The sequence below is a fragment of the Ambystoma mexicanum genome, chromosome 12, assembly GCF_040938575.1.
Source record: "Ambystoma mexicanum isolate Mex_15411 chromosome 12, UKY_AmexF1_1, whole genome shotgun sequence".
Taxonomy (NCBI): Eukaryota; Metazoa; Chordata; class Amphibia; order Caudata; family Ambystomatidae; genus Ambystoma; species Ambystoma mexicanum.
The window spans coordinates 1,254,513,071-1,254,534,092 of record NC_090936.1 but is presented as its reverse complement, the minus strand read 5'-3'; the positions used below and the strand labels follow the sequence as shown (position 1 = coordinate 1,254,534,092).

At 43.2% G+C, this 21,022-nt stretch overlaps 1 pseudogene; it reads left to right on the top strand.

Moving 5' to 3' along the window:
• LOC138514436 (zinc finger protein 268-like) overlaps positions 1-18,095 on the top strand; it is a 37,314-nt pseudogene extending 19,219 nt beyond the window's left edge.
• Positions 18,096-21,022: the final 2,927 nt, after the last annotated feature.

The following is a 21,022-nucleotide window of genomic DNA, read 5'->3' as shown; positions in this document are numbered from 1 at the left end:
TGGGATGCTTCCAGTGCTTGAATGAATGCAATGAGCTCCGCTGCCTAGGCCAAGAAATGTGCCGCTAATCTCTTTTGAATAACAACCTCATTTTCCCCATCTACAAGGCAAACCGCGCAGCTCACGTCCATTTTTGCATTTTACAAACCTCTATAAATGTCATGCTATGTTATTTGCTCATATGCACTTATCTAAACCTAACTTGCCTAATGGAATGAAATGACTCCACGCCTTAGCATTCTATACAATCTTTAAATGTTGACCTACTTACCGAGCAAAGTACTATTACCCACCGAACAGTAAGGATAGTCATCTAGCATTCTACTACCCTAAGCAACCTCATCATGTGTTCCCCACATGCTAGTATATTGCATTTAGCATATCATGCTAAATTACGCTTTTTAGTATACTGCATTTAGCGCACCCTGCCATTCTATGTTATTGGAAATATTCTGCATTTAGCCCACCCTGCCATTTGATGGTATTGGTAGCATACTGTATTTGTGCACCCTGCCATTCTATGTTATTGGAAATATTCTGCATTTAGCCCACCCTGCCATTTTATGGTACTGGTAGCATACTGCATTTAGCGCACCCTGACATTCTATGTTATTGGAAATATGCTGCATTTAGCCCACCCTGCCATTCTATGTTATTGGAAATATGCTGCATTTAGCCCACCCTGCCATTTTATGGTATTGGTAGCATAGTGTATTTGCGCACCCTTCCATTCTATGTTATTGGAAATATTCTGCATTTAGCCCACCCTGCCACTTTATGGTATTGGTAGCATAGTGTATTTGCGCACCCTTCCATTCTATGTTATTGGAAATATTCTGCATTTAGCCCACCCTGCCACTTTATGGTATTGGTAGCATAGTGTATTTGCGCACCCTGCCATTCTATGTATTTGGAAATATGCTGCATTTAGCCCACCCTGCCATTTTATGGTACTGGTAGCATACTGCATTTAGCGCACCCTGCCATTCTATGTATTTGGAAATATTCTGCATTTAGCCCACCCTGCCATTTTATGGTATTGGTAGCATACTGTATTTGTGCACCCTGCCATTCTATGTTATTGGAAATATTCTGCATTTAACCCACCCTGCCATTTTATGGTATTGGTAGCATAGTGTATTTGCGCACCCTTCCATTCTATGTTATTGGAAATATTCTGCATTTAGCCCACCCTGCCATTTTATGGTACTGGTAGCATACTGCATTTAGCGCACCCTGACATTCTATGTTATTGGAAATATGCTGCATTTAGCCACCCTGCCATTTTATGTTAGTCGTAGCATACTGCATCTACTAGTATCTTTCTGCATTTAGTGCACCCTGCCTTTTTATGCTATTGGCAGTATATTGCATTTAGCACACCACGCCATATTGTGTTTTTAGTATCGAATTGTGCACTTAGCCTTTCGTCTGTTAAACCGTGCATTGATCTGGTTATTTTAGTCCTATGCCTGCCTAACTGTGCATAATATTTTATATTGAGCCCCATGACTGCCAAACCTAGCTGCATATACATTTCTTTCCAGTCTCATCCCATACTGAACACAGTTATGCTAGGTTGGGTACTTATCACCATGTTCCCATTCTACATTGTCCAAGATAGCATTCCATGCACAGGAAATCACCTATTGGTATTCAGAAATGGCCTTTCCAGACTGGCATGCCCTAGACACTACCCTATACCTTGCCCAACACCTTTCATTCCACCTACCTCGACATTCCCTACTAGCCTAGATTATGCCCACATCCCTAGCTTTACCACCAGGTTCCCCAGTCAAGAGCCTGTACCCATGGATCATACAGCAGACCACTCCTTCATCCACCAAAACCAACCCCATGGTTGGAAACGATAGGGCTCTTCACCTGAGATCACGCACCAAATTACTCCATACTCCCACACCCCTCCCCTCGGGATACCTAAACCACCCAAATCCATTGACCCCTGGCAAAATGAAAAACACAAGCCACGTACTGCCTTTACCCCTAAAAGAACCCCTAATGCCTCTCAGCCTCAGACGACTAATATTGTTACTGCAGTTGAGCTGAAGCCACCCCCTAGCTTCAAAAGTGCCCTCATCAACGCCCGGTCACTAGATGCTCATGCAATCGAAATCCACGACTTAATCACGGAACAAAATCTAGACCTATTATTAATCACAGAATACTGACTTCACCAAGGCTCGGAACCGCTGCTACCTCTGGCTATCCCGCCCGACTACAATATCCTCAGAGCAGATACAACTCACACCACAGGAGGTGATGTAGCCATCATAGCTAGGAGTAATTTACAACTCAGATCAAGCTCCATCGAAGACATCTCAAGGTATGATCTTCTGCTAGGCAAATTCGCTATAAATGAGCAAACCACGAAAACCACAATTAATATTGTAGTGCTCTATAGAACACCCAGTGCCAAGAGTCACCCCGAAATAAACATCCTACTACTTCTTGCACCTCTCATCAAACCCAATACGAAATGCATTATCCTTGGAGACCTAACTCTAGGTTTCAACGATGACCAAGATCACAAAGCTGCAATCCTACATTCAGCACTCAAAGACATGAACTTCACCCAACTGGTGAATGGTCCCAGACATATCAAGGGCAGAATCCTTGATTGGATCCTCTCACTTAATACCAGAATAACCATAGATTCAATTACCCCCCTCGGCTGGATGGACCATTTCTGCATAAAGTTCACCCTCATGAGCGATGAACTCCGTAAAACGTGACGCTCTGGCAAAATGATCCAATTTGGTTCGACGAAGAATTAGTTTCCCTAAGAAGAACTAAACGCTCCATCAAACAGGCCCATAATAAACATCCCACCCCTGACTCCGCTAAAGCCTTCAAAGACGCCAACAAAATCTATAAAACAGCCATTATCTCCCATAAAGCCAACACATACAACACACATATCACCAATGCCTCATCAGATTCCAAAGAACTCTTCTCTATCCTTAGAGAATTAGAAATTCCCACCCCTATCTCGACACCTGCCAATTCTAGTAAAGAATGGTGCAACACCATGCAAGACGCACTCTCCTCTACAATTGCACTGCTACAAAACAAAATAACCACCAAAAGATTGTTGTTAGCTGATAAAAATGCCCCAACCACCAACCCCCTGCCCATCGCCATTGAAAATCATAATTCCCTATTCCACTTAGCTCTGGTCACTCAAGGACTAGTGCTCGACACTATCTCTAAATTAAAAGCCTCCAACAGTAAAGGGGATAACTTCCCAGCTAAACTAGTGAAAGCATGTGCCTCCACCCTCACCCCTACCATCACCAACTTTGTCAATTCCTCCTTCAGCTCTAACACAGTCCCAGCCAGCATTAAAGAAGCCAGGGTCACCCCACCTCTAAATAAACCAACACTGGACCCCACAGTACCTACTAATTATCATTCAATAACAATGTTCCAATATTTACTTAAACTCATAGACAAAATAGCATACACACAAATCCAAGCACACCTTGAACAGCACCAGCTCCTCAGAAATAGAAAATCAGGCTTTAAGCCAAATCATAGCACGGAAACAGCCCTCCTGGATCTCAAAAACCAGATGGATACTATCAGAGACTCAGGGAAACTCTGCATACTCTTTCTGTTAGACCTCTCCGCAGCATTTGACCTCATGGACCACGACAAACTATGCACATCACTAGCCAATGAGTTCAACTTCTCTAATGATGCCACTATGTGGTTGAAATACTTTCTTACCGAACGTACCTCTAGAGGTGGCCATAGGTAAGGAAGCTGCTGATCCCATACCAGTACCCATCGGAGTACCCCAAGGTCTTGCCTTTCTCCAACACTCTACAATGACTACACAAAGCTCCTCCTCTCTGCATTAGATGATATGGGTGTCATCTACACCAACTTTGCAGATGACACTCAGATGCTCATACCCATCTCAGTGAATTATGACCAGGACACATTGACCATTTGCCAGGACTCGAGGATCGTGTGAAGTATGAATACCTTCGTCCCTAAGCAACCAACAGCGAGATAGTAACAACTCACTGTTCGAGGATATTAGGGCCACAGATGGCAGGAACAGGAACATCAGGCCCTCAGGATGGCTGCTACGGAGAAACGGCAGGTTAAGTAAATATCAGGCAATCTATATGCAGTGAGTTATCAATTAGGAACAGAGAAAGAAAACACCTACCAACAGATGATATGCAGGTTGCGGAGTGGGGAGGAGTCTAAAAGGTGTCAGGGAAATCAGAGATGTCAAACCTGTTCCTGGAGGAGCAGCAGAACAAGAGGAATGCCAGACAGGGCAGATGGCAGCCACTCCACTGGAAGCACCTGCGGATTGCAGTACTTAAGACTTGAAGAAAAGACTGAGAAAACCCCAGCTGGTAGCGAGGATTCCAAGTAGGAACGAACACTGGAGTCCGAGTGCAACTCAACAACCAGCTTGCGTTGTTGAGTTGCCATAGCAACGCGTGAAAGCTTTCCTCGTTCAGAAAGGTGTCATGGGAGCTGCCATCTCCTCCGGTAAGCCAGCCGCCTGGTATACCGCTGTGCATCTGCCAGTGAAGCAGACCTCTGTAGCTGCTGGTGGGTAATAGGAACAGACAAGACAGGCTTGAATGAACCAACCAGCTGGCAGACCCTGGCTACCCTATGAAGGGCTCCATTATGGTTGATCCCGATCTTTTCTATTCTACTTCTATTCTATTTTCATGTTATGATTCTATTTTGATGTTATGATTGTATGCATATTATGTTGTACTACTGAATAGGTGTACTTTATAGATCAGCGTAAACAATGTGGCAATTCCATTAGTCCAGCTAGGGAACGAGAGTCATGATGTCCTTTATCCATTATCTGTCAGGGTCCAGATATGAACCTTTGGTCACCTCCTTTAGCTACTAACATGCCTGATTAATATGCCTCTTCAGAGAAATATATGTCAGGTGCCTTTACAACACTGCAGCTTTCCAGTTTACCCATTTATCATCGAAGGGAGGACTTTCATCTACCTGTCCCTACCCCTCGAGCTAGTGGCCTGCCAATGTGGGTGCAGTTTTTGATAGTTTTTGGCCACATTTATTTTGTGTGGTCACACCCCTAGAACCTTCTCACTTCTCACATATCATGTCACAGGTATCCACGTGCGGAGGCATGCAGTACTAGTTCCCTACACTTTAGCATTACTCATGCAAGATGCAAAAGTATGGAAGGTAAGCGCTAAGTGGATCCACTAGGCGGATCTACGTATCGGCTCCTACTTACGAGCTCTCACACAATCTTTGGGCATTTACATACAGACACTTAGTCATCTCTATATCTGACTAGCCAAAACGGGCTGTTTAATAAAACAATATTACGCCCGTTCGCGATGCTCCTTCCCAAACTTGCATTTAGCTTTTTAAGCCTATGCGAAAACAATGAGGGGGCAATTCCAGCACACTCCCTTGAGTTTTCCTAAAAAAACACGTGCGGTTCCGTTTTTCGGAATCTAATGAGAAAAATGTTGCCATGGGTACCCCCCATTTCGAACTATTTTTAACTGTTCTTTAAAAGAGACTACGCGTTGTTCGCCCCCTCTGATCCTAGACCTAAAACATTACCTCTTGTTTCAGATTGCAGAGCATGACAAGTTTTCCATGCCCTTCTGAGAAGTCCATTATTCTACCTTCCCAACCACACGGATACATGTGGGGACCCCTATAACTAGGTAAGTCCTAGTAAATATCACAGCACGTCTGTAACATCTCATCGTGATATTGGTAATCGATTATAATGGTGCTCCCAGTTGTTTTTACCCCCCCCCCTTCATCTGCAGGTGGTGTTTACTGTTATCCAACTTATTGACACGTCAATCTCTGAGTGTCTGCCCAGCCCTGATTAATGTGGCCTCTACCTCGACAATGCCACTGAAACCGGTAGGCGTTTCGTGGCTCATTTACCAGCAATAACCCAGACAAGCAGCTTAATTGCTAGAAACTTGCTGGGTATCCTTGTTTATGATTCCCCCTAAATAAAATGGGAACCATCAAAAACTTCGACCTGGACTCTGGAATAATAATAATGAAAAAGACCAGAATAGAAAAAAACATGGGATATTCGAATTTTTAAGAAACCTTGAAAGCACTGGATACTACACATTAAGAAAAACAAATTTGAACATTCAGTAAAAATACCTATATATGTATCCTATTTTTATGTCCTGTGGATAGAGAAATCTAATTAAAACCTTTTTTCATCTATGAAGCAGTTTTAAAGGAATTTAAAATAAATATTTGATAAAAATACCCCCTACAGAATTGACCAACCTGAGTCTTCTCATGTGTGAACACAATAGGGTATACTCAGGTATGAGACCCTCTCTGGGCCTTTCGTGTTAAGGGTAATAGGAAGCACATTTCTGCATGTTGTTAGTGGCCTAGTGAATGTGCCTAAATGTGCGTGCATGACACCATTAACAAAATATACACCATCAACCAAAACTGGATGGTGCTGAATAGTCTCTGCCTCAATGATGAGAAGACTAAAGTTCTCATTGTCGGATCCCCTACTAAAATAGCTGCCCTCCATTCAGATTACACCACTGTTAATATCGACTGCACTCTGATCCCAGTACTCAAGCAAGTAAAAACATTAGGCAAATACCTAGATGCTAACCTCACTATGACCAAACACATCATCCATGGCTTACACATCCAAACTTATCGCACTAAGTTGACAATTCCTGACTCCTACCAATTGCCTCACCCTGGCTAGGGCGCTGGCATTATCCAAGTTGGATTACTGCAATGTGCTACTTCTAGGGATCTCCAATACCAACCTCAACAAATTGCAACACTTGCAAAACAAAGCCTTACAGAAAGAAGAATCCACCAGAACACTGAGATCTAATGACAATCAACTTTTAGTGTCACCCCGCTACAACAATACCAGAGCAGGGGGCAATAGCTTCCATGTCCTAGGCCCTAAACACTGGAACTCCCTCCCTATCTACATACAAAAAGAGACTTCTTTCCCTGGCTTTAAAAACAGCTGAAATCCTGGTTATTTAACCAATACTAGTATAACGCCCTCCTGGTTAACTTGTAAATAATGTTCTTGAATGCTTTTGTATGATTGATCTTCTATTTGTAAATAACTTCTGTACACTGTTCAAATGTATGACCAAGATGTCTGTAACCACGCCGTGATACCCCATGGTCTGGGCGTGTAACAAATGAAATAAATAAATAAAATAAACCACTGCTGCACCTGTATGTCTCTGGCCTGTCTCCTGATCTATTGTCGATGAACCATCAACAAAGAGAAACTCCCCCTACTCAAGCATTTTCTCCCTATCTTTTAATATATCGTCTTCAGGGCCCTCATAGGTAACAATCATACACTTCTTCACCTTTCTTAACTGGTATTGCACTATATGTGGCAGGGTTATCTGTACGGCACCTTACAATATGCATAGATGGGCTTGACAAAAACACTTCATATGCAGAGGCCCTTTGCGCAGACAATGCAGATTTAAATCTCTCAAGAATGGTGAACACTGCATGCTCTACATATGTTACTGAGCACCCCATGGTGATTGTTGCTGATTTTACAATGGCAAAGGTAGCAGCGGCCAACGCTTGCTCACATGGAAATTGCCCCTACATTGTCTAAAATACCACTGTAATATGCTACAGGTTTGTGTGCGTTGGATGTTTTGTGAGCCAATACAGCGGTCATTACTTGGCTGTTGTAATGTGAAAATAAGTAAAATTCCTGCGTGTAATCAGCGGCTGCCAATACTGGAGAGTTGTTTGTAGCATATTTAAGCTCTTGCAAACATGTTATTATTTCTCCTTCCCATGTGAGTGATCCTTTCTTTTTCTGTGCCTCTTTCAGTCTCTACAATAAAGGATTTGTCTAAGTGGAGTAGTCAAAAATCCAGGCTCTGCAATAGTTGCACAATCCTATTTTTGTTTTAACTGTTGCCTTTCTTTGGCTGTAACTGGCTGTAACTGGCAGTGGTGTGTTCCATACTGCTGCAGTCTTTTCACGTGTCACTCTTTTACCTTCTGATGATATAATTTGGCTCAAGCATTGTTAGGCAGAAACCTGTGCAGTTCCCTCTGGGACCACTGCAAAAGATTTACGACTACAGATGTTTGGCAGTAAACCCACTTGGTAGAAGTCTGTACCACACAGATTCACTTGGTAGCTGTGGCTGAGCAGTCAGCCTTCCCTCAAGAAGGGTTAGGCAGTATACAGAGTATTCACAATAGGTCAAAAGAACACAGTATAACAAGTAAACTCTGATCAGAGCTTGGTGTAAAAGAGATATAATTATTTATTTAAAACCACATCTAGTAAAACATACAGGCACTAATATTAAGCAGTTCAAAAACACGGTCACTAAAAGTTATACCCTTAAAAGAATATTAGACAAGTCTAAAGAAAAAGCCCCACTTATTTTCAGACAGCGGTGAGCGCTTAACGCAGATGGCACTCTAATAATTCGTTTTAAAAGGGAGAGAAAAGCAGAGTATAATTTGCAACAGATCCCAACACTTTCACAAGAACACAACAAGAGAGGAAGGCAAAGTAAAACCGTGAAGTTAGAGTTCAGAAGGCCGGATCCACTTTAAGAGGATCCGAACGAAATGTGTCCAAGGTCACACGTTTGAAGTGCACAAAAGTCTTGAAAAGGTTCAGAAAGAGTTGGACCAAAGAAAGGGACCAGTTATATGGTCAAGGCGGCCAGCCCAGTCCAGAAGGTTAAGGGATTATTATTACCTTGTAGCAATCTTTAGAGGGAGGCCTGGCGGACACGGTACCTTAAAGTGGTGAGAATACTCCAGCGTGGGCAGTTGTTCCTGGCAGCGGATGCAAGTCGGTGCTTCGTCCAGGGGAAGAGAGGATCTCGTCGGGGAGGAAGACAGGAGTCCGTTGCACTGCCAGGGAAGAAACCAGCCGAGGAGTTCTCAGGTAAAAGGATTTCGTGGTCCAGTGCTAAGTGGCTATCTGGTTGCCGGGGTGCTTGGCACGGGCAATTCGACCACAAGACGTCCTGGGATGCGAGGAAAAGAAGGTAAACTGGTTGTGCCCACCAGTCAGAGGAAGAAGCCTCTCCAGCTGGGAGATCTTCTCTGTCGTCGGGAAGTGGTGAGTCGGTTCCGCAGGGCTCCACCGGTGGTGTCGTCATGGTAGGTCGGCTCAGCTTCTCCCTCGTCGGATTCTCGGGTCCTGTGGCGACTACTGAAGTTCCAGTCCCCAAAGCCCTGCTTTTATGCAGCACACCCCCATTCACTCAGGCTAGCTGTCAATCAAACATGCTAAGTGCCGGCCGGCTTACCACTTGGGCCAATCACATAAGAGTGCGACTTGAGTTACCAAGGTAAGTCAGTCCAGGGTGCCTAAACCCCCCCTCCCACACCCCCTGTGGTACCCAGACAGAGTGGCACCACTTTTGGAGGCTTCTGTGGAGAAGCTCGCCAAAAAGTGGAACAATGGGCTCGACTTGCGTTGGAGTCACAGAAGAGAACACAAACGCCATTTTAGAATCGAGTCCTGGCAAAAAATACCAACCGGCGAATTAATATTAAATAAATAAACCGGCGGTATGTTCGAGGCTATGAGAATTAACTAATTAAAGTTGGTAGCCTCGAACAATGGGAAAGTCCTATAGCGATATATTCGCGGTCAAATATAAAAAGTAGTATCCACTGCCACCAGCCAAAACTCGATCAGGGGGGACGGAGACGTGCCCCTTCGACTAACAGACCCCGCGGCAATCTAATTGCCCTGACCAGTACGTCCACAATATGATGGTTTGTACTGGTTTCTGTTCATAATTTGGGACTAGTAAAGCCAATGGTGACTTTACATGCCCTGGGAGACAGTAGTCAGTCCCAGGATATGGAGTCTATAGTGGGGGGTCGCTACGACACCCCTGGGTTACGGCACGGAGGGTGCTGTGTAACCCACATCAAAAAAACACATGAGACCCTATGGAGTAAAAGACCCCATAGCCCATAAAACACATGGAAAGTTAAAGGAACACCTCAAATCATGTCTAAGAGTGGGAGCAAAAGAATCTCACTCTTAGCAGGAGAGAAAAAAATAAACCCAAAAATCCAGCAAAGCTGCTGGGTGACTCACTAGGTTTGGGAAATTAGCCTTACAGAGAATTCTCCCTAACAAGCATACTACCTCTTTCTGACAATACTGCATTTTATCTTTGTCCACTTTGTAGCCCTTCTCTGTGAGCAATTGCAACAAAGTAAGCGAATCTGCCATGCACGCTCTTTCAGTTGTGCTGCACATTAAGAGGTCATCCACATACTGAATTACCATGTTAGGTTCATGTATATTGCCCAAATCTATGTGTAATTCTCTGTTCAAAATACTGGGGGGCGCAATACACCTGGGGAAGACGAGTGTGTTGGAACCTCCGTCCATGATAGTTAAACACAGTGAGGGGTGCAATGGAATAGAAAAGGACACATTTTTCAAATCCATAACATTGAAGTGTGTATGTAGTCTCGGTTTGAATATTAGATGATCATGGCAGAATTTATTACAACTGGAAATTTGGCCTCAACAATATTATTCAATGGGCGTAAAGCCGCTATCATCCTCTAACTTTACCCTTTTGCCTTTTTAGCAGGCTATACAGCTTTGTTAAAAGTAGATCTGAGGGTACTATAGTGCCCTGCTGCCAGAACATAATGACTGTCTCATGTATTCCCTCATCTGCTTCTCTTGACAATGGATACTGTTGCACTCTGGCAAATACTGCTCCTTATTTGAATTTAACACGTACTGCCCCTATGCTCTTCAAGAGCCCTACATCATGGGGATTGTCCGTCCATGTAATGCTTGGGACCTGTAACAAGTCCTCCGGTAAATGTGCAGGCATGCATTTAGCAATAAGTATAGGACCAGGAACATTCCTATGTTAAATCATTATTAGACACGGGATACAAACCTCCACTATAATTTCACCATCATTGTCAGCATCTTCAAACAATTGTTCATCTGACACCCCGCTCAAGAGTTGAGCTGGGTTAATGCACAACGCGGTGCACCACTCACCACCTCCTTCGTCCATTCCTATGAGCACAATCTTATAGTCTGCAATCACCACCCCATCCAAGTCTAGTGTAATAATGGTTTGTGGGGTATAATCCTGGGGCACAGCTGGTCGAAACAAAAACTCCGACAGCACTCTCCATGGCTTGTTTGTTTCCTGGCACCCAACTCAACAATACAGTTACTCCATACACAAATCTGGGTGCAAAGGCATTCCTCTAGTGGCGCCATCACTGTACGTTGCTCGTGTTATAGCCAACACTCTAGCATAACAAATTCCAACTGTGGACCATACATGCCCTTCCTCTGAAAATGAGTCATATTTAATTTGCTCAGCAGGTCCCCATCTAACAAATTCACTAGTGCTGCTGTGGAGAACATTAATGGAGTGAACACCTCTCTGTTACCTACCCTCATTGGTAAATCTTCTGTGAATGGAACCAAACGTATTGCCCCGGAGAACCCTTGTGTATCCATTACTTTACATGATAAGGGGGAGCACCCTTCCTTAATGCGTGATTTTGTTGCATCTGTGTCAACCTTGAAAACAAATGATTTGTTACCTATCTCCACATCTACCAGGGGTTCCTCTTCCAGGTTGGCAGTGACTGATGGGACTGGGCATGCCAAAGCTCTCTCTGGCTGTCCTAATCTAAATAGTTATTGGTCCCTGGGAACATGAAGGGATTACCATCAACCCCACTTGCCCCTTAATACTATGTGACTGCTGTGTGGCAGTGCATTTGTGTTCGACACTTGTGGAGCAGGCTGTTGGGTCTGTTGCTGCACATATACTGGCATGCTATTGGGAGCTGGGGATTGCATTGGTGATGGTGCAGGTGCCTCATATTGATACTGGGGCTGTTGGCCCCGTTGGGGCTGCTGCACAGGCGCTGAATGTGGCATTTAGAGGCATCATCCCATATTGCTGGAGCTATGTGGGTGGGGCCATTGGCCCATTGTGATATGCGCAGGGATCATACGCAGCTGCTTGCCTAATCCTACACTCTTGTGCGAAATGGGCCATTTTCCTGGAGGACCAACACGGTCCTGCCCCCTAAATCATGGCCCGATCCCACCAAACCCTCCCCCTCTAACTCCTTGGAATTCCCCTCTTCCTCTGGGATAACCTGCCTGATAACCTTCCTGGTATCCTCCCTGGTACCCTCTGTTGTCTGGATATTCTCCATATCCTCCTACCCATTCTGGCACTATATGTGTCACCACCGGTGCCATTCACTGCTCTACATGTCCTACAGGTGGTCATGTAATCTCTGCTCCTTCTATGCTTAATTTTGCCAATTATTTCTGTACTAACATCCCTTCAATCTTGAGCGTGGTGTCTACTGCCTCCCTTTCCTTCTCCTGTTGCCGTTTACAATGATGTACTATAATGGACTGAATCTCTGCCTATCCTTTCGCCTCTGTCTCTGCTACCATATCCAAAGCCGTCTGCACGTCTTTTGGGAGGATCTTCTTCAAAATGTAATAGAATATTGCTATAGTTTTATCCCATTATTTCCCCGTCGCAGCCCTCCACATCCCCTCCTCCGCTACAGGCTCTGTGTCTGAATTTCTTTTCTTTCCACTCATTCTAACCCCAAAACGTGACTGTCATCGGGTGCAGGCAGAATTTGTGAATGACTACATTTGAGATTTACTTCTTTCCTCCTCTCGCAACGTCTGCGTCTGTAGGGCTCCTTGAAGTTATGGTTCCACTGCAGGTTTTGAGGCAGTAACTTAGCAAAATGTCCTTGCCTCACATTATTACCTTTCCTTTCCTTTCCTCTTTGTTCCTGTTCCACCATCTTTTCTGTGCACCGTAGAGCTAGTCACCTGACCAAAACCAGCAATCGCTCGACTGACAGGTTGGCTATTTTACAGATTTCATTTACTGCACTTCACCACATTGTGTTAATCCTGGCTGTGGTCTAATTGGGTCACACCTTTATTGATTTCTGCGTCAAAGGATGATGTGGGAATGGTCAATAGGTCACATGTTTAGTGATTTCTATGGTAATCCTTTTCATGATATTTAGGACGAGTTACTCTGTTCATTTAACCCAGTGTACTCTATACACTACAGTAGTATTTCAGGATTTCATTAAACCAGTTTTTATAAGTTATGACATGCTTGTTTGCATTTCACATATGCTTTTTGAAACAGGAAATATGCATATGTCGCTTAAGGAACACTAATCCTGTTTTTCCTTTTCCTTCAAACAGGGCATGGACACAGTGAAATGTTTTCAAAAGCATTTTCTATATAAAAAAAAAGGTTAGCACATTCAGTATGAAAAAGGCGCTCAACTCCAACTCTGGACTTGATGCTTCAGAATCAATGGCATCCCTGCTGTGGTGCTAGACAGTAGTAGTTGATGTTCCAGTGGCAGCTGACAATGATTATAGCCCAAAATATATAACCACAGACTAAATACCATACTCTGGACGTCTATTGTCAGACTTGCCTGCTCTGGCCGAGGACAGAGGTTCATTCTTGACATTCTGGACCAACAGAGGGATTAAGATCATTAGATACATATTTTAAATTTCACAAGGAGCTCATTACAAAGAAATCACGATTTAAAAATAACATCCTCACAATGGAGGTACTTCTTGAATTTTCTGAATATGAAGCTACTTTCAGTGAAACAGGACATGTATGGCAACATCAGAGATTACACACCGAAAAGAAAGAACATAAATGTTCTGAATGTGACAAGACTTTTAAAGAAACAATAGATCTATTGGAACATCAGAGAAATCACACTGTGGTGAAACCATTTGCATGTTCTGAATGTGATAAGGCTTTCAGGCGAAATGAACAACTTGTAATACATCAGAGGAATCACACTGGGGAGAGACCATATGCTTGTTCTGAATGTGATAAGGCTTTCAGGCGAAATGAACAACTTGTGATACATCAGAGGAATCACACTGGGGAGAGACCATATGCTTGTTCTGAATGTGATAAGGCTTTCAAGCGAAACGATCAACTTGTGATACATCAGAGGGATCACACTGGGGTGAGACCATATACATGTTCTGAATGTGATAAGTCTTTCAAGCAAAAGGGAGAACTAATAGTACATCAGAGAATCCACACCGGAGAGAATCCATATGCATGTTCTCAATGTGATAAGTCTTTCAAGCGAAATGGTGCTCTATTACAACATCAGAGGAATCACACTGGGGTGAAACCATATAAATGTTCTCATTGTGATAAGGCTTTCAAGCGAAGTGACCAACTTGTGATACATCAGAGGATCCACACTGGGGAGAGACCATATGCATGTTCTGAATGTAATAAGGCTTACAAGCAAAATGATCAACTTGTAATGCATCAGAGGAATCACACTGGGGAGAGACCATATGCATGTTCTGAATGTGATAAGGCTTTCAAGCGAAGTTATCAACTTGTGATACATCAGAGGGATCACACTGGGGTGAGACCATATTCATGTTCTGAATGTGATAAGTCTTTTAAGCAAAAGGGAGAACTAATAGTACATCAGAGAATCCACACCGGGGAGAATCCATATGCATGTCCTCAATGTGATAAGTCTTTCAAGCAAAATGGTGGTCTATTACAACATCAGAGGACTCACACAGGCGTGAAACCATATGCATGTTCGGAATGTGATCAGTCTTTCAATCAAAAGACAGATCTTTTACGACATGAGAGAAATCATACCGGGGAGAAACCGTATGCATGTTCTGAATGTGATGAGGCTTTCAAGCGAAATTCTCAACTTGTGATGCATCAGATGAATCACACTGGGGTGAAACCATTTGCATGTTCGGAATGTGATAAGTCTTTCAAGCTAAAACCAGATCTATTACGACATCAGAGAAATCACACTGGGGTGAAACCATATGCATGTTCGGAATGTGATAAGTCTTTCAAGCAAAAGCCAAATCTATTACGACATCAGAGAAATCACACTGGGGAGAGACCATATGCATGTTCTGAATGTGATAAGGCTTTCAAGCGAAACGATCAACTTGTGATGCATCAGAGGGATCACACTGGGGTGAAACCATTTGCATGTTCTGAATGTGATAAGGCTTTCAAGGTAAAACAAAGTTTAGTGTTACATCAGAGAAATCACACCAGATAGAAATCATGCATGTTCTGAATGTGATGAGGCTTTCAAGAGAACTTATCAACTTGTGATACATCACAGGAATTTCACTGCGGTGAAACCATACACAAGTTATGAATGTGATACATCTTTCAAGCAATAGGGAAATCAAATGTGACATCAGAGAAAACACACTGGTGGGAACCCATATGCATGTACTCAATGTGATAAGGCTTTCAAGGAAAAGCATAGTTTAGTGTTAACTCCGAGAAATCACACTCGGGAGAAACCATATATGTGTTCTGAGTGCAATAACTCTTTCAGTGTTAAGAGTCATCTACTGATCAGATGAATCACACTGGGGGGAAACATGCATTTTCTGAATGTGATAAGTCTTTTAAGCAAAACTGAACTATTCATACAGAAGATAAATCATACTGGGTGAAGCCATGTTCATGTCCTCAATGAGATAAGGCTTACAAGCAAATCAATCAATTTGTGATACATCCGATAAATATTTCTGGGGAGAAACCATAGACATGTTCTGAAAGTAATACATCTTTCAAGGTGAAGTCATCTTTTGACTATATTTCCAATGGGTCAATCTCTCTAAGGTCCTACTAAAGATGGGGTACTAGTACATATATACTAAAAGAGTAGTAGGAGACCCCACCTAGACATCTGATTTATTAGAATGGATTGTGACACAAGTTAAGAAGCATAAGCAATCACCAGTTATATTGTAGACGACCCGATATAAACAGAATAAACGTTGCATTCTAAACAGGTTTGACAATAAATGCATCTTTTCATTAACAACACCTCCTGTCTCATAGAAAAGTATCTAGGGATTAGTACACTCATGCTAAAAAAATGAATACCAAAATACATCCATTACGAATATTTCAGAATAAAAAAAAAATAGAGAACCCTTTTTTAACATCAATCTAAAACACAATACTGTGAATGCCTTGCAGATCAATGTCTAACTCATATTTCAGCATAGCACACCAACAATCCTTTTTGTCTTGTTCTGTGGTACGTATTGTACTCTCTCAGACATCCTATGTCATTTAAGGGGATTTTTCAACCATGACGACACTTCGTGTTTTGGCCTGTAATTACAGGGTGCACCTAAATCCCTTGTGCCACTTCATACGATAGTTGACCATAACCTTCATCAGGACTAAGACAAATAAATGCTTGTATGTGGACTCAGTCTTCAGTTCCCCCTAATGAGACGGTGTTCATTATATGTTCATGCTCCAGGACATGTCGGGTGTGCCTGCCTACACCAAAAACATTTGCGCTGAGAAGTCTCAAACTGCAATACCCTAGTCAGTATTTTGAAGCCTTTTATTGGTATTCCAGTGTGTGTCTGATGCGAGCAAAGAGGCATGGCAATATTGCCCGTCCCTTATGTTCATAAAAGAACAATTACTCGACCGGCACACCAAAGCACCAAGACATTTTCAGTGGAGCTGTTCACACAACTATCAACTACTATCAACTATCAACCAACTTTCCTCAAATTACACAATGGCTCGGTGTATAGAGCGCATATCATCAAGAAAAACTCATTGTCAACTGGCTTTTCCACACATCTGTAATCTTTTCATACATCAGAGATCAAATGTGACAGCAGGGAAAACACACTGGGGGTGAAACCATATGTATGTCCAACGTGATGAGGCTTTCACACAAAATAATCAACTTGTGATGCACTTGGGGGAAATCACAGACATGTTCTGAATGTCATGGGCCCTTTAAGGTGAAGTCATTTATTGATGCATCAGAGGAATCACACTGGGGTGAGGATAGGTGCATGATGCAAAATCAACAAGGCTTTCTGGGGCCTCTGACCTACCTATCTGCAACGCTGCCTACCTAAATACTGTCCTTCCCGAGCCCTCCACTCATCTGCCTCCAACCTTCTGCGTGTGAGCCGGTTCTCCAAGCAGAGATTTGGACGGAGATCTTTATCCTCAGCGGGGGCCTCCCTCTGGAATAGCCTCCCCGCCGCCCTCTTGTCTTGAGCCTGATTTCCCTAAATTCCAGAAACTCCTTAAGACATTCCTCTTCTGCTCCTCCATCTCTCTCCCTCTATCCTGCTAACCTCTCTCCCCATTCTATCCTTGCCTCATTGTTACTGCACTTGGTCAATGACCCATCAGAGTGACATCTCTCAGCACTTACCCCAGTTTCTGAGTGACTCGGTGCACTTGGACCCCCCTCCTCCACTTGTCCCCCCCTGTACCGTCTGTGCACTTGCACGATCTGAACGTACCATGCCTTGAAGATCGCCTATCTATCTCCCTGTCTCCCCTCCTTGCATGGTGTTCCCTCAATGCACTTGGAAAAACTCCAGAATCGTATCAGACCTATTTGCTGTTATCTACACTGTTAATTGCATTGAATGCACTTACTCTGCCTGTGCAGACTAGTTTCGTTCAGAAATTCTAGAGTTCCGAATGACTGTTGTTTTTTCCCTTGCTCCCTCCCTCCTTGAACACTTTGAAACACTTGCCTTGTGTATGGGCGCTTTAAAAATAAACATTACCATACCATGATCTGAATGTGATAGGGCTTTCAAGCAAACGTGTGACATATTACTACATCACAAAACATCACACAGGGGAGAGGTCATATGCATGTTCTAAATGTCAGAAGACTTTCAAGCAAATCCGTGATCTATGGAGACATTCATGAAACGTTTTGACATGAGCAAATCAGATGTTCAAAACATCCACAACTTAGATCTCCTAACTTGGGCACTGCTGTTTTTGGAGGCTAAAGTTACTAAACCTTCTTATCAGACCGGCACTACGTGAAGTGTGATTTATGTGTAGAATAAAAGGAAAGTGTTGTAATTTGGTTTGCCCTGTACTAATTTCTTTGTGTGGTATAAAAGGTGCAAGTTCTATAAACATTGGACTATTTATTTATTCAGTGAAAATTCTTTGTTAAAGCGACATTATGGTTTAGTTGCACTAATAAAAACCTATGAAAATTATTGAAAAAAAACTGTTAAAGGGAAGTTAGCGTTGTTTGAAACTGTCATTGTTTTTTCCCATTTGCTTCTTACAAACTATTATTCAAACTATATTTTCTAGTGTCTTCACAGGCCTTGCAAATTCTTAGAAATCCCACTAGACCTGCAGGGCGAGTTCCTTAGTTTACATACTTGACCTATGATAAATGCACTTGCCCCAAGGTGGCTGGTGACAAAATATTTACCTGTGCTTTTTGTAAAGTGGTGCATGTCACCATAAGCACACTTCATATTTGATGCAGAGCTATCAAGCATGCACTGTGAAACCTGTATTTTCAATTTACCGGAAGCAAAGTGTGTTTGCAGTAAATGAAAAATAAGTTTCTAACATCCCTATACTTGCCAGGAAGGGCGAGTATCATGCAAATGGTATTCGCCCTGCATAAAGACTACTAGCCAATGCAAGTTGGTTAGTACATTTTTGTGAGCCCTGCTTCATAGTTATTGGATTTTGGACTTTGAATATTCGTCATTTGCTAAGAAATGTGATTGTCTTATTTGAGATTTAGATTTCGATTAATATTTGTCACAGTCAGAAGAGAAATGATATTTGGGTGCAGTTGTATTGCTCTACAGTCTCTTAGCAATTTATCCAATTCCTATTGTTTTATTTAACAATTCCTTCCTAGTATTGTCATTAGTAGGATAATCATTTCTTTTCTGCACCTTTTCATACATTTACCCCATGAGAAGCACTGGAGGTGCAAAACGTGCGCCTGTAGGCTTAGCTCTCTGTGAGTTTGCCACCAATCAGGAAATGTTCGTAGCAACTGATGAATTGTTCTTACAGTAGGATCATATTTTCTGCTTAATAAACATTTTTTAAAAATGTCCCAGTTGGTGAGGCATCATTTAATCATACACACATGATCAAAGACAGTATTGAAGTTATAGAGACATAGGGCCTCGTTACAAGTTTGCTGGTCTGAAAACAAGGGTGCCGGTAACTCACTGTTAGGCAGAAACCTGTGCAATTCCCTTAGGGACCACTGCAAAAGATTTAAGACTACAGGTGTTAGCAGTAAACCCACTTGGTAGCAGTCTGTACCACCCAGATTTACCTTGTAGCTGTGGCTGAGCAGCCAGACTTCTCTCAAGAAGAGTTAGGCAGTATGCAAAGTATACACAATAGGCACTCAGATACAATAATACAAGCAACCACTGACCAGAGCTTTGGTATTAAAGTATATAATTATTTATTTAAAAACACATGGTTTGAAACACTCCAGCACTCTTGTTGTAAAATATTCTAAACACAGTTACTATTGTAATATGTACACCCCTTTTTCCTTATCAGATAAGTCACAGTAAACACCACTTATTTTCATACAGAGGTGAGCGCTTAACTAGATGGCACTCCAATAAGTTTGTGAGAAAGGGAGGGAAAAAGGCAGAATATGGAAAGGTACACCACTCTAAGATTCAGGAACACTGTTAGCAAGCAGAAGAGCAAAAGTCACTGGTGAGCCAAAGTCCGAAGGCTGGGCCCACTCTTAGAGAGAGCAGAGCACAAATGCACCCAAGATCACACAGTTACTCTAGGCTTAGAAAGTCTTGCAGAGAGTTCAAAAAGAGTTTAGAGAGGCTTAGGAAAGTTTAGCCAGGGTGTCCCAGGCTAACCCAGGTTCGAAAGCCGGGGGCTAAATCTACCCCGTACAGTCGGTAGCAAGGGAAGCCAGGCGGGACACGGTACCTTAAGTGGGAAGGATCCTCCAGCGGTGGCAGTTGTTCCTGGCAGTGGGTGCAAGTTCTGTCGTCGTCCAGGGGAAGAGAAGATCTCGACTTGGAGGAAAGATGAAGGTCGTTGCACTACCAGGGTAGAAACCAGCCGCAGAGTTTTCCGGTTAAAGGTGGTACCTTTGTTTCGCGGTCGTGGTAAAACGTGGTATCCCGGTTGCCGGGGTGCTTGGCACAGCAAGGCGGCCACGAGGTACGCCGGGAAGGCGAAAAGACGGTGAAACTGGTTATCCCCACCAGTCAAAGGAAGAAGACTCTCCGGCGGGAGATCTCCTCTGTCGTTGGGAAAAGTGGTGAGGCGGTCCAGCAGGGCTCCGCCGGTGGTGGTGTCGTGGCAGGTCAGCTCTGCTTCTCCCTCGTCGGATTCTTAGGTCCTGTGGCGACTTCTGAAGTTCCAGTCCCCAAAGCCCTGCTTTTATGCAGAAAACCCCCATTCACTCAGCCTAGCTGTCACTCAAACATTCTAAGTGGTGAGCCACTTGGGCCAATCAGGACGGAGTGTGACTTGAGTTGCCTAGGCAACTCAGTCCAGGGTGCCTAAATTCCCCTCCACCCCTCCTAAGTACCCCAGACAGAGTGGCACCACTTTGGAGGGCTTCTGTGGAGAAGCCCGCCAAAAAGTGGAACAAAGGGCTCGACTTGGGTTGGAGTCACAGAAGAGAACACAAACGCCATTTTAAAATCAAGCTTTGGCAAAAAATACCAACCGGATAATTAATAATAATTAAATAAACCGGCGGTATGTTCGAGGCTACCGTAAATAATTAAATAAAGATAGTAGCCTAAAACAATGGGAAATCCCATAGGAAAATATTTGCGGTAGAACATAAAAAGTAGTATCCACTGCCACCAGCCAAAACTCGATCAGGGGGGACGGAGACGTGCCCCCTCGACTAACAGACCCCGGGGCAATCGAATTGCCCCAGCCAGTACGTCCACAATATGATGGTTTGTACTGGTTCTGTTCAGAATTTAAGACTAGTAAAGTCAGCAAAGCTGCTGGGGGACTCACTAGGTTAGGAAATTCAGCCTAAATAGAGAGTTCTCCCTAACACTCACCGGCAC